The sequence below is a fragment of the Chenopodium album genome, chromosome 19 (genome assembly GCF_948465745.1).
Source record: "Chenopodium album chromosome 19, dcCheAlbu1.1, whole genome shotgun sequence".
In the NCBI taxonomy this organism is placed as follows: Eukaryota; Viridiplantae; Streptophyta; class Magnoliopsida; order Caryophyllales; family Amaranthaceae; genus Chenopodium; species Chenopodium album.
The window spans coordinates 9,540,908-9,553,023 of record NC_137852.1 but is presented as its reverse complement, the minus strand read 5'-3'; the positions used below and the strand labels follow the sequence as shown (position 1 = coordinate 9,553,023).

Sequence of the window (12,116 nt, the reverse complement as noted above, 5' to 3'; positions counted from 1 at the left end):
TTTTTGATGTTTAGAGAGCTACAAAGGCGGATGAAGTGAATCGATTCCAAGATCTCTTAGAGCCGAGAAGGGAGCTCTAACCACTTGACTTCTTGAGATATCTCTCATGAACCATTATTATTGGCCATACTAAGTTTGTGCTCGATAAATAAGCTTAATTACAAAAATTGGTAAAAGTTGGACATTTTAAAGTAGTTTTGAAACCAACACATAACTTAAAATCAATGGTAAACAGGATATGGAGAAGAAAACAAACGAAATGAGAGATGGGATGAGTTAAAATAGAGGAGAGAGAGAGAGTTTAGCTCGATAGTTAAAGCAATCTTTAAAAGTTTAGAAAATAGTAAAATAGTTAGATTAAAGAATCGGCTCCCATCCATCGCCGGTACCTACTCCCCAACCAAACCCCACTAAAGGCACCTTCTTCCCACCCCAGCGCCACATCCCTTCTCCACTGAATTCCGACCCCACCCTATCCCCCACAGAACCCCAAAACCCTAGCGAGCCCCTACTGAACCTCCCTCCCCGACCTAAAAATATAACCATCCCATTATTCCACCCCATAAGTCAAACCTCCCTCCGTAGCCCCCACCGAATCCGACCTCCAAAACCCTAGCCCTACCCCGAAATGTCCCCTTCCCCAGCGGTGGTTGGTTGTGCGAGCTATCAATGGCTGGGTCATACCAGCAAGGGTGGCGTTGATGTCATTGGTTGGGTTGTCATAGAGAATTGAGGGAGGTGAATGAGGAAATGTCAATAAGTGGGCCTCGCAGTTTTGTAGTAGGGCAAACTAAATATAAACTTTCTACAAAGAAATACGCATCAACTAAAAAAATTTCCAAAAAAAAAATGCGCGTCAACTATAGAAAAGAAGGGGAGTATAATACTATAGTTACGTATTTTTTTCCTTAAATAATTTAATCAATACTCAAAATTTATTTGTAAAATTGATAATTTAGAAATATTTTTGTGTGTTTGTGACAAAATAATACATAGCTTATTATTATTATTATTATTATTATTATTATTATTATTATTATATATATTTTTTTTTTTGGTTATGCATAAATATATGATTTAAATACAAATAAAAGTCAAAGTATTGATATACTTCAATTTGATAAGAATATAACCTACCACCTTACGTCATAACGTCCAGATTCGAGTGAAAGGTCCAAAATAAGCTACATCTTAGACACGTATTACGTATTGGGTTGGCACTTTTGAGGAGAACAAATTAAGGAAAGACATGTTTAGTTGAAAAAGGTAGAAAGTGCCTTAGATATTTAGGTTTATGTCTTCTTGATGGGCTTGTAGTTGTACAAGTAACATTGTTATGTAGTTGTCAAATTAAAGTATATATGGCACATCCAAGCAGGTCAAAAGAAGAACCATTTTTACAATGCAACATCCACTAATTAAGTTAATTCGTCGAATACTTATTTTTGTTATAAGTTAGATACCTGAGTCATTTCTGTATCTCCCAACTCAAATTTTACCGCTTTGTCTCACATCTATTATCATTACTTAGTTGCTTACCTTCTATGATTCCTCAAAACCTCATGATCATAATTCATAAGGCCATATCTTTGAGAGCTATTAGGTGATTATTATGTACTTGGTAGCAGTTGATTGTTGGTCATTACAATTGCTCTCATTCATAACTTTTAAAGGTACGTATGTTTGGGAGGTTTAGAATAAAAAGTTGTCATCGAATCATGGATCATGATACTTAATTAGTGATGCTTAATTAGTTTACTAATACAAAACGCACTACCCTCAGGCCTCAGCAAATATACAGACATACATAATTCTATGTATTGTGTATTATTAGAGTTGTATTTTATTCAATTAATTGTACCTAAACTAGAATTAATTAGGCGCATATGATGACGAAATTGAAAAGAACTATAAGCATACAACGTTAAAAATGCAAAAGCACCAACATAAATATAGAAGTAAAAGAACAATAAAAAATAAATAGAAAAGATGATGATTTTGATTGCCCTTTCTCCTTAACTAAACACAATGCAATAAACTCCCGAAAGATGTGTCAAGTTGAAGTTGCATACATCATCATTTCATATATGACCTCATCATCCTTCAATTTATACTCAAAACAAACCACTCACTAATTTGTCAACTTAATTATCTAATAACCAACTAACCTAGCTAGCTACAAATTCATAATTCTTAATATATAATCTTAAATTTGGTTATGGATGATGTAGTTGGACTAATCAATTGCCAATGATCAATTTGGAAGTTGGGTAGTTATTACTCCGTACTTAATATGACTTGATGAATTGTTTAAATAAAAGTAAATTTTATATATAATGTTTGAGTACATATGCTTTTAATATTTAATATAAATTATTGAATTAATAACCTCATTTTAAAAAAGTTTACAATAGTATAAAATTTTTGGGAAAATGATTTTTGCATTCCTAACATCGATCAATATTTATACTCAAACTCTTTTCTCATAAAAAAAATTATTGGCATAGTGGTATTGTGCGGTGGTAAAAGGGTGTTAATTGATAAAAATTGAAAATTGGATATTGTATTTATGTGACTAATTAGTTTTCAGAACATGCTATTCAAAAAAAAAAATTAGTTTTCAGAACATAACATCGTAAAATTATGAAAAAATGCTTATGAAACTAAGGGTCTGTTCTCTTCAGCTTAATTTCAGTTCAGTTTAGTTAAGTTCCAATCTGTTCAGTTCTGTTCAGTTCAGTAAATCAGAACAGGCCCTAATTACATAAGGAATGACACGATAAAACTATAAATATTCTTCTATTGATGTACAAAGCTGCATGGTAAAACTATTCTTCTATATTAAAAATTATTTTGTATTCATCAATTATAAATATGTAAAGACTATTAAAACTATATATATGCTCCTTGCAAGGACTTCACAGCCCAATTTATTCTCCACAACGACATACTACATTATAGGGGCAAAGCAACATTGCATGTGATATATAATCTTTATAAGAAGCAATATACAAGTATCTTTATAAGGATGTGGAGTTGGCTTGATGGTAGCACTCCCATCTCGTAACCTCGAGGTTACGGGATCGATCCTTGCCTCCAGCATATGCTGGAATTTCCCCCGCCCCCCGTTGTACCCGCCCTTGTGGCTCATATGAATCAAAAAAAAAAAAAAAAAAAAATATACAAGTATATAGTGTTCTACATTAATTAGCTATTCAATTAGCCACATGATTAAATTAGTCTCCCATAACTATATATGCCGAGTAGAGAATTATTATGGTAGCTTTGAGCAATATATCTAATAGATCATCTATATATGTAGGAAAAATAGGAGTGTAATTTTCAAGTTGCTTTTGTATAATACGATGATGTAACTATAAATATTAAGAAAAGAAAATAAAACATTTAGACACTAATATATATTGTATAAGAAAACTCCTAATACAAAATACAATTGATAGATTGTATCTAATTGATTGTATATATTGTTTTGAACAATAATTTTGGTTTGACCCGCGACTTGAATTGAATATGATAGCCTTACTAGTCATTATCAAAAGGCATTCTCTTTCACTATACAAGAATTCGATTTCTAAGCCTAAAACATAACTCTTTTTTTTATTGTTGCCATGCAAATCAAAATGGTTTCAATAGCACCAACTTGGCTTGATGAGTGCAACATGATCTTTGACTTGCTAATAGCCAGAATATAACGAACTAATGTCATTGGTGTGAGACCGTGTGATCCATGCCATATATGATGATACATAATAGAGATTCCTCATCTCCTAAATTTAATAATTCAGCAACAAGATTCCTACTGTAAGTCCGATCCTCTCTCACAACCAAATCCAATAATAGATTATTTTTTCTACCTCAATTATAACATCAATTTGACACCATTTTCTATTCCTTAATACGGAGTATTAAATAAAAATACTTTCACGTAGGAAGTATACCTTTAAGGCATGACAGAACAAAGTCAACTACATTACATAGCATGGATGAGCAAATAACATTTCAATAACCTTTGCTTTCATAACAAGAACATTGTTTTAAGAACCATTGCTTTCCAAAACCATTTGCCAACCTAAAAAAAAAAGCTTTGAAAAATTGAAATATAAATTGTCTTAATACACAAACATGATCAAAGCAAGTCATCCAATGATCCAATGTACAAATTCCATGTGGCAGACACATTAACCATTTTTTTACATCACTCCCACCACCAACGGCTCACATTAATTTATGATTTGCCATAAACTTGGAGTATAAAATATTTGTTTATTTTTAAATTTATTTTATATATATTTTAGTCCATGGAAAAAGTTTTATTGTGACAAATTACGTCATTTCAATATTCTCTCTCTTGAATTATTTACGATTTGCTATTATTATTGAGGCCCTCCTGTCGCAAAAATAGTAGTAATAAATAATAATATTAATAATACAATGACAAAATGGAGTTGAATGATTTTTAAAAAGCTGAAAAATCCACTTCAAAACCCAAATATTTGGAATTTCTTATTTTGCCCCGGTCCCTCACTCAATAATTAAAGTTTCCTTGATTGTTTTTATTTTAACTCCTATATTAGTCCCTTTCTTCCTTTTCTTCTTCAAAGAACTCGAATATTGCTAAACATTATTGGACTAGAAAAAGGGAAAGTATAAGTTCTTGGAATAGATAAAATAAGAGTTTATCATGTTTTTATTGTCAAAGAAAACGATTACTATAATTAGGTCATATTCGTTCCCTTTATTTCCACTTATTTCTCAAAATTATATATTGCTAAGTTTACATAAAGATTATTCAAATTCAATCACCTTTAACAAACCTTTTATTTCTGATGGGTAAATTATAAAATTGAAGGATACATAAAACTGAAAATGTCAATCATCATTCTTTCGCATTAAGTCGACTCATACTAAAATAACGCAAGATTACAGAGCAAGTGTTTACAAAACTAAAATCTCTTTTTAAAATTCAAGTGATAAATTTTGTACTTTTTTTTTTGAGAGAAATAAATTTTGTACTTTGATGCAATGTTAAGTCGAAAACATAACAAAATCAAGCGCAACATGATGGATCGATATTCGATGGTAGTAATATAATGCTTATTTGTAACTATGTTAAATATTTTCCTAAAATAGGGAGGACAAATCGAGAAGACTTTAAGCAAACTTACACTGTTTAAGTCTATCTAATTGGTAAGAATTTATTCTATTGAGTACAATAATTTCAGAAAAAGAAGATTCACAGTCAACATCATGAAAATGACGTGGAGAAATGTGATTGGCTCCATAGTTTAGGAAATGAAAAATTACTACAAATAATAAAAAATAAAAAATGGGTTGATACCGATTTCCACTCCATGGGTGAAGGAGAATTAAAGATTCCACCCACGTGGCAGGTGGGGAGACGTCACTATGACGAGGATGTTGAAACCTTCTACTATGTCGTCACCTTCTTAGGTGGGCCCACCCCACTATTTGCCACGTCAGCTTATGCTCTCTTCTTAATCTACTTCGTATTAATCATCGATTCTTCCCTAGGGATGTACATATAGTTGGATCCAAATAGTTTCCATTGATTATTAACAAGTTTTGCATATAATATGATCATATAATTGAATTAAATTAGAGTTATATGGAGTAGTGTAAATACTTGTTAATGAATTGTGAGATTATACTAACTAATTGTGTGTTACAGGCTTTGTAGTCTTTTTGATAATAAGGAATGAAAGACCTATCAAACGCAAATCGAATAACGTTTTAGGAACAAAGTGAGTAATGTTTTCTCTCTTCTTGTGCTTGAGTGGGTTGGCACAAATGCCGATCATGCCATGGGCTAACATGGATACGGAGTACTATATTTTTGGGGCACAACTACAACGGTTTAACTCGCTTATTTTGATGAAATTTTTATTTATTTTTTGTGTAAATTAAGTTTATCTAAGAGGCCCGCTAACATTGCATGATCTAGCATTTCAATACAACACGACTTGTACTTAGCCATGATCAAGATTGACATGAGCTAACGTTTCACATCCTACTTAAGACTTGAGCACGACAAAACTCAAATCGCTGACATAACACGTGAGCTTGTACGACCTGTCCGTGCCCAGCTCTCAACTCATGTGTAGAGGATGACGTCAAAGATCACAAGTACACACAGAAAAAGGAGGTTAAAAAACGTCAAAAAGTCAAGGGTGACGCCACTAACACCAAGATAGAGCACATTTAATATCCATCACTCCATGTGCTATCTCTCCTTCTTTTCCTGCCTTTCACTTTCTTTCTCCCTTACGCTACTTCTACTCTCTCTCTTCTAAGCATATATCCTGTATTTCTCTATTTGGAAATCTATTTTACTTTTGTAATTTACCACATTTTTATGCCCGTAATATTATTACGTCATATTCGGAGTAATTTTTTTTATTTGACAACAAGAATAATTATATTACGTAGTTTCTTACGTAATAATACTGCGTGTTTTTTACTCGCCAATTATTGGAACTTGTTTCCAGTTGTCTAAACAACAGATGTTATTTATACTATTTGTGTGTGTAAATTATTTATTTTTTCCAAAAATTAAATTTTGCTCATAATCTTGTGCCCCACCATGTGGAAAAATTGTTTTGTGTTGCATCATCAATTCATCACCATGTTATTCACGCCTTCTTGCTTATCCTTCGATTATGACTTATTGTTGTTGATCAATACGGCAAATTACGTATCAAAATTTAAGATAATTCGTATTATATCAGCATCGATCGAGACAGATTTTAATTTGAATGAGAAGCTCGGCAAGTTTCAATGTCACTTATGCACTTGTCTGAACTTACGTTATTTGTATAGTTGTACCTATTATTATTTTTATTTTAATGTATCGGAACTTAATTTGTTTAATATAGCATGAATAACACAAAACAAACCCTTAAAATTATAGAAATATTACGGTTACAATCTGATATTAAGTATTAAAATAAATCGAATTTCGCAATGACAATGGACAGGTGCTAGCATATAAGAATAGTTACCTTGATTATAACAAGTTACAAAATATCCCATCTTTATTGTGATCGACGGACGGTACATAATACTCAAAGGCTCAAAGTTAAAATCTGGAATCTAGTACAGTGACTAAAAGATTGGACATTAGCTTTTGAAAAGGATACATAAAAAAGACTTTAAAACTACGAGTATGACCATAAATTAAAATAGTAAATGTAATTAAACTATGCTGCAATTTCACAAATCATATTTAACATAGGCCAACTGAAATTAAATATAATTAAGAATCTATTTAATCTGATTATTTATTTGTTTGTTGAATTCTTCCATAAAAGTTAGGTATTTGGAATTTGGAAGTTCCCAATTAGCTAATCTCTTGCTCACACCCAAAATTGGACTTGCTTTTTTAAAATGCTTACGATTAGAGGAGCCCGCAGATCTATGGTAAACACTAAACACTTAAATAAAAGTAGCAAAATGGTACGGATTTTATTTTTATTAACACTTACTAATATGTAAAATTGATTTAATTACGTAACCCTTTACAGATTTCAGTGATATCATGGTGTTATACTTGGGGCTTGTTCTCTTCAGCTTAATTTCAGTTCATTTCAACTCCAATCATTTCAATTCAGTTCCTAGTTTCCTTCTCTGATAAACAATTCATTTCAGATCTATTCAGTCCAGTTCAGTAAATTAGAACAAACCCTTAGTATGAGTTGTAGTGTAATACTTACCTTGTATCACTAATGAACTAGTTATTGTCGCTCTATTGTTACAACCTTCATCCTTTATTTGACTCTCCTTTTAAAGTGTGACATTGGCTTTGTGAAACTATCATACAAAGAGTTGGGTTTAAAGCATGTTTGGTAATTTAAAGTTTGCTAGACTCCAACCAATTTGATTTCGAGTTAGGCTATAATACCTCAATTGGTAGGGAAGCTATCCTAACAAATGTCATTGCATTATGAAGTCTCGAACCCAAAACCTTATTAGTTAAAATTAGAACAACTTCTTTAACAGCTAACTGATGGTCTAGAGACTAACGGCCTTTTCAGTTCAATTAAGCTCTAATAAGTTCAGTTCAGCTCAGCTCAGTTCAGTCAATCAGAACAGGCCCTAATTGAATAATCTTCATTAGATTCGATTTTGAGTCAAACAGTTATTTGACTCGGTGATTACTCTTTCAAGTCAAGAGTACCATCGGTATAGACTCACTTCCTCCTGTCCGTACACCAAATTTAAACCAAGTCGAACTCAGGTAACCCACGAGATGTCGCGAATATCCAATCTTAAGTAAATAAAGTAGTAAAGATACTACCCCATATTGCAAAAACAATGAAAAAAGCAACCCCGTAATTGCTTAATGATGTAAGCAAGCAAAACACCACCTTCTCATCAACCTCCCCTAAAATCAAAAAATTATTTATATATAAAACCCTCTTCTCCTTCCATTTTACATCCTCTCCCCCATTTCCTCTTCACTCAACTCGTTGACATCAACACTTTCTCTCTCTAACTCAACTTTCTCTCTCCTCCCAAAAAAAATAAAATAAAAAATAAAAAATAAAAAACATGCAAGGAGTTCAACACCAAGTAAGGCTAGAACTAACAACGGCAGGTAACACGTCACCACTAGCAATCGACGTCTCAGAATCAGCCGAAGTAAGGATCCAACGGCTAATAACAGAGAATCCAGTAGTCATTTTCAGCCGTCCATCTTGTTGCATGTGCCACGTCATGAAGAATCTCCTCCACACGATTGGGGTTCATCCAACGGTGATTGAGTTAGATGAGGTTGAGATCGCCGCCATACCTCCCAACTCCGGCGAAGATTCCGGCGAAGCTCCGGCGTTGTTTATCGGTGGGACACGTGTCGGTGGATTAGAAAGCCTCGTGGCACTCCACCTCAGCAATAAGCTTGTTCCTTTGCTTGTTGATGCTGGTGCTCTTAGTCTTTCTGTCCCTCTTTGGGTATGATCATAATTAAATTTCACAAAAATAATAAAAAAAAAATGAAATTATTTTGTTACTATTTTTAGTAAGTCCAATAATAATAATTATAATAATGATGAAAATTATTATTGTTATTATTATTATTTTAGGATTTTCTTAATTAATCCCCAACCCCCACCCTTCTTCTAAAATGCAAAAATAATTAATAAGATATATAGAGTAATTACTTGATTAATTATGATGATAATAATATTAAGTTGTAATCATAATAATTGTAATTTTAAGGAGGAAAAGAGGGGAAAAATAGGGAAAATCGAAAAAAAAAAGAAAAAGAGTGTATTATATGAAAATTATGATGTTGTTTATTTAACTGTATGTATAGTTATTAAGTGGTATGACAAGTCAGAAGTGTGCATGATTAGATTACGTGTTTGGTTATAAATTGTATTGGTATCTTTTCATTTTTAGTTCTCTACTAGTAATGCATGAGATTATTGATTCCTTTTATTGTGGATCTGCTTCTATTGTTCACACCTATGGATAAAGTATTTGGTTTGCGAAATCTTATCATTTTGCTCCGGGCCTTTATAGGTGGAATTCGATCTCAGGTCTTGAGTGACTAGAATTTCGTGAAGTTTTACATTGAATACTTTTTCACGGGTTATGAATTTCCCTTTTTTTTAGTAAAGTATTTGATCTCAGGTTTTGGATACCTTCTCGACATTAATTTTGCAATTTGGTCATCCTCGTGATCAATCCATTTAGCAAGTGTGACATCATTGTGGTCATCGATGATGAAATTGGTAGGTTTTCAAAGGCTAGATTGGAGTCGAGATATAATCTAGGTAGGAAATTTAAGAAATTTGGGGATGAATAATGGAAGATCAAATAAAATTTACCAATATTGGTATAAAATACTAGAAATGGACAATAATTTTGTCCTGTAATGCCGATTTAAGTATCTCTTGAAGGATACTCTACGTATTGGAATCCATTTAAATAATAAACGTTGAATGCGCCAAAGCTTAGGGCCTGTTCTCTTACGTTGAAATTCAGTTCAATTCAGTTCAGCTGAGTTCAGTTCAATTCAGTTCAGTTAAGTTCAGCTTCTAATTTCCTTCTCTTATAAAATATTCATTTCAGCTGAGTTCAGTTCAGTTCAGCTGAGTTCAGTTCAGTTCAGTTCAGTTCAGTCAATGAGAACAGACCCTTAGCTTGTGTACTATACAACTATATTATACTTCCTCCTTACACGTAATATAAATATCTTTTTATCAAGCAAAGCTTGGTGGAGTTGGTGGGAAACTCACCTTGTAACTTTGATGTCACAAATTCGAGCCTCACTAATTACAAAATACTTGGGTGTAGGGGGATTCCCTTACCCTCCCCCCTTTATACTCAAGCGTTGACCTACGGAGCTGCGGTGACTTAACTTGTGAGAGGTGTCGGTTCAGTAGGGTCTCTCTTCTTACTTTTTATATATATATATATATATATATATATATATATATATATATATATATATATATATATATATATATATATATATATATATATATATATATATATATATTAGGTTGTTCACAAAAAGTACTCATTTTGTTACTTTAAAATGAAAACGTAGGTCATGTTTTGTTCATCATCTTTGGAATTATTTTGTGGAAAAAAAGTTGTTCGAAAATAAGTAAGATTTGATAAAGGTTAATAATAATAATGGTGCACCTAGCTTCAATTATGGTTGAGATACATTCTAATATTTCACCCACTCAAAGCTCTTTGGCTTGTTCTATTCATATCTCTTGTGATTTAGTTCTATAACATGAAATCAACAAATGGAGCAATGCTAATCAAAGCAGATGTCCATGACAACATCAAATACTATATACTATGTACTTGTATAGTTGTATTATATATTGCCATAAATTCCCCTAGATTTGGGTGAATCTTTGAATTTTTTTTGTGATGACAACATCAAAGTTGTGAACAGTGGGAAAGAGGGGGGAAGGTATTCAATTGATCAAGGTGCTTGGACATGCGGGAATTTGCAGGATCTATTACGACACTCTTATACTTGGCCCAAATTTGTTTTAATACACATCTCTTTCTAGTTTTTTTTTTTTTTTTTTTTTTTTTTTTTTTTTTTTTTTTTTTTTTTTTTTTTGGCAAAGAAAACTTAGAAACTAAAATTAGAAAGTAAAATAAAGCAAATCTCTACGCCTAGCACCAACAGCAAGAGAATTAGCTTCCTGCACCGAGTCCCGTGAAACCTTCCAAATATGACAAGTAGACAGTGAAGATAAGGTATCCCTTATTTCCTGAACAATCCAAATCATTGAAATATTGGAAAAACCATACTTAACCAGCAACCGAGGAATGAGCATACAGTCAGTAAGAAGACTAATTCTTGTAAAGCCCCGATGACAATCATGCTTAAGACCAAAAAGGCAAGCCTGCAACTCAGCATGAACCGCTGAGCTTGCCATGCAAGCCCGAGCACCACCCCCTACATATTGAGAACAAATGGGGTCCCATAAATATCATCTTGTACCCGCATTATGACTCTCGCTATCCCAAGCACCATCAAAACACATAACAATATCACAGGGTATTTGAAAATTGCCGCGAAGAATCTGAGTTACCGAGGAGCAAGAGAACCCGGGAGGAAGATTTTCAGAATAATCTGAAACATCTCGAACCGTTCTACTTCTGTCACTCCAATCAGTGGCTAGATCCAAGACATACCGTGGAGAATAGACCCTAGACCGAAACCTAATATTATTCCGGGTTAACCAGATAGCCCAACTGATCCCGAAGAAATGATCCACAACAGACTAGTTTGTAGCTTTAACATAGCTTGAAATGAGACCCGAAAACGAAACATGAAAAGGAAGGGGATCTTCAGGCTTAGGAAGGGAATCCCAAGTAATGGAATCCCAGAGACGACGGGAGAAGGACAATCCTTGAATAAAAAAGCCACCGATTCTGGCGAAACATGACAAAACACACAAACTGAATCAACGGGAATGCCTTTACAAACCAAAACCTCCGCCGTAGGAAGAGCATTATGTAAGACTTTCCAAGCCAGTAATTTCCATTTTGGAAGCACAGGTAAGCCCTATAACTTCTTCCACCAAGAAGAATGAATG

General features: G+C 33.1%; 1 pseudogene; it reads left to right on the top strand.

The window, feature by feature from the left end:
• The first annotated feature begins 8,416 nt into the window (after nucleotides 1–8,416).
• Nucleotides 8,417–9,477, top strand: LOC145594710 (glutaredoxin-C6 pseudogene; annotated as a pseudogene).
• The last annotated feature ends 2,639 nt before the right edge of the window (nucleotides 9,478–12,116 follow it).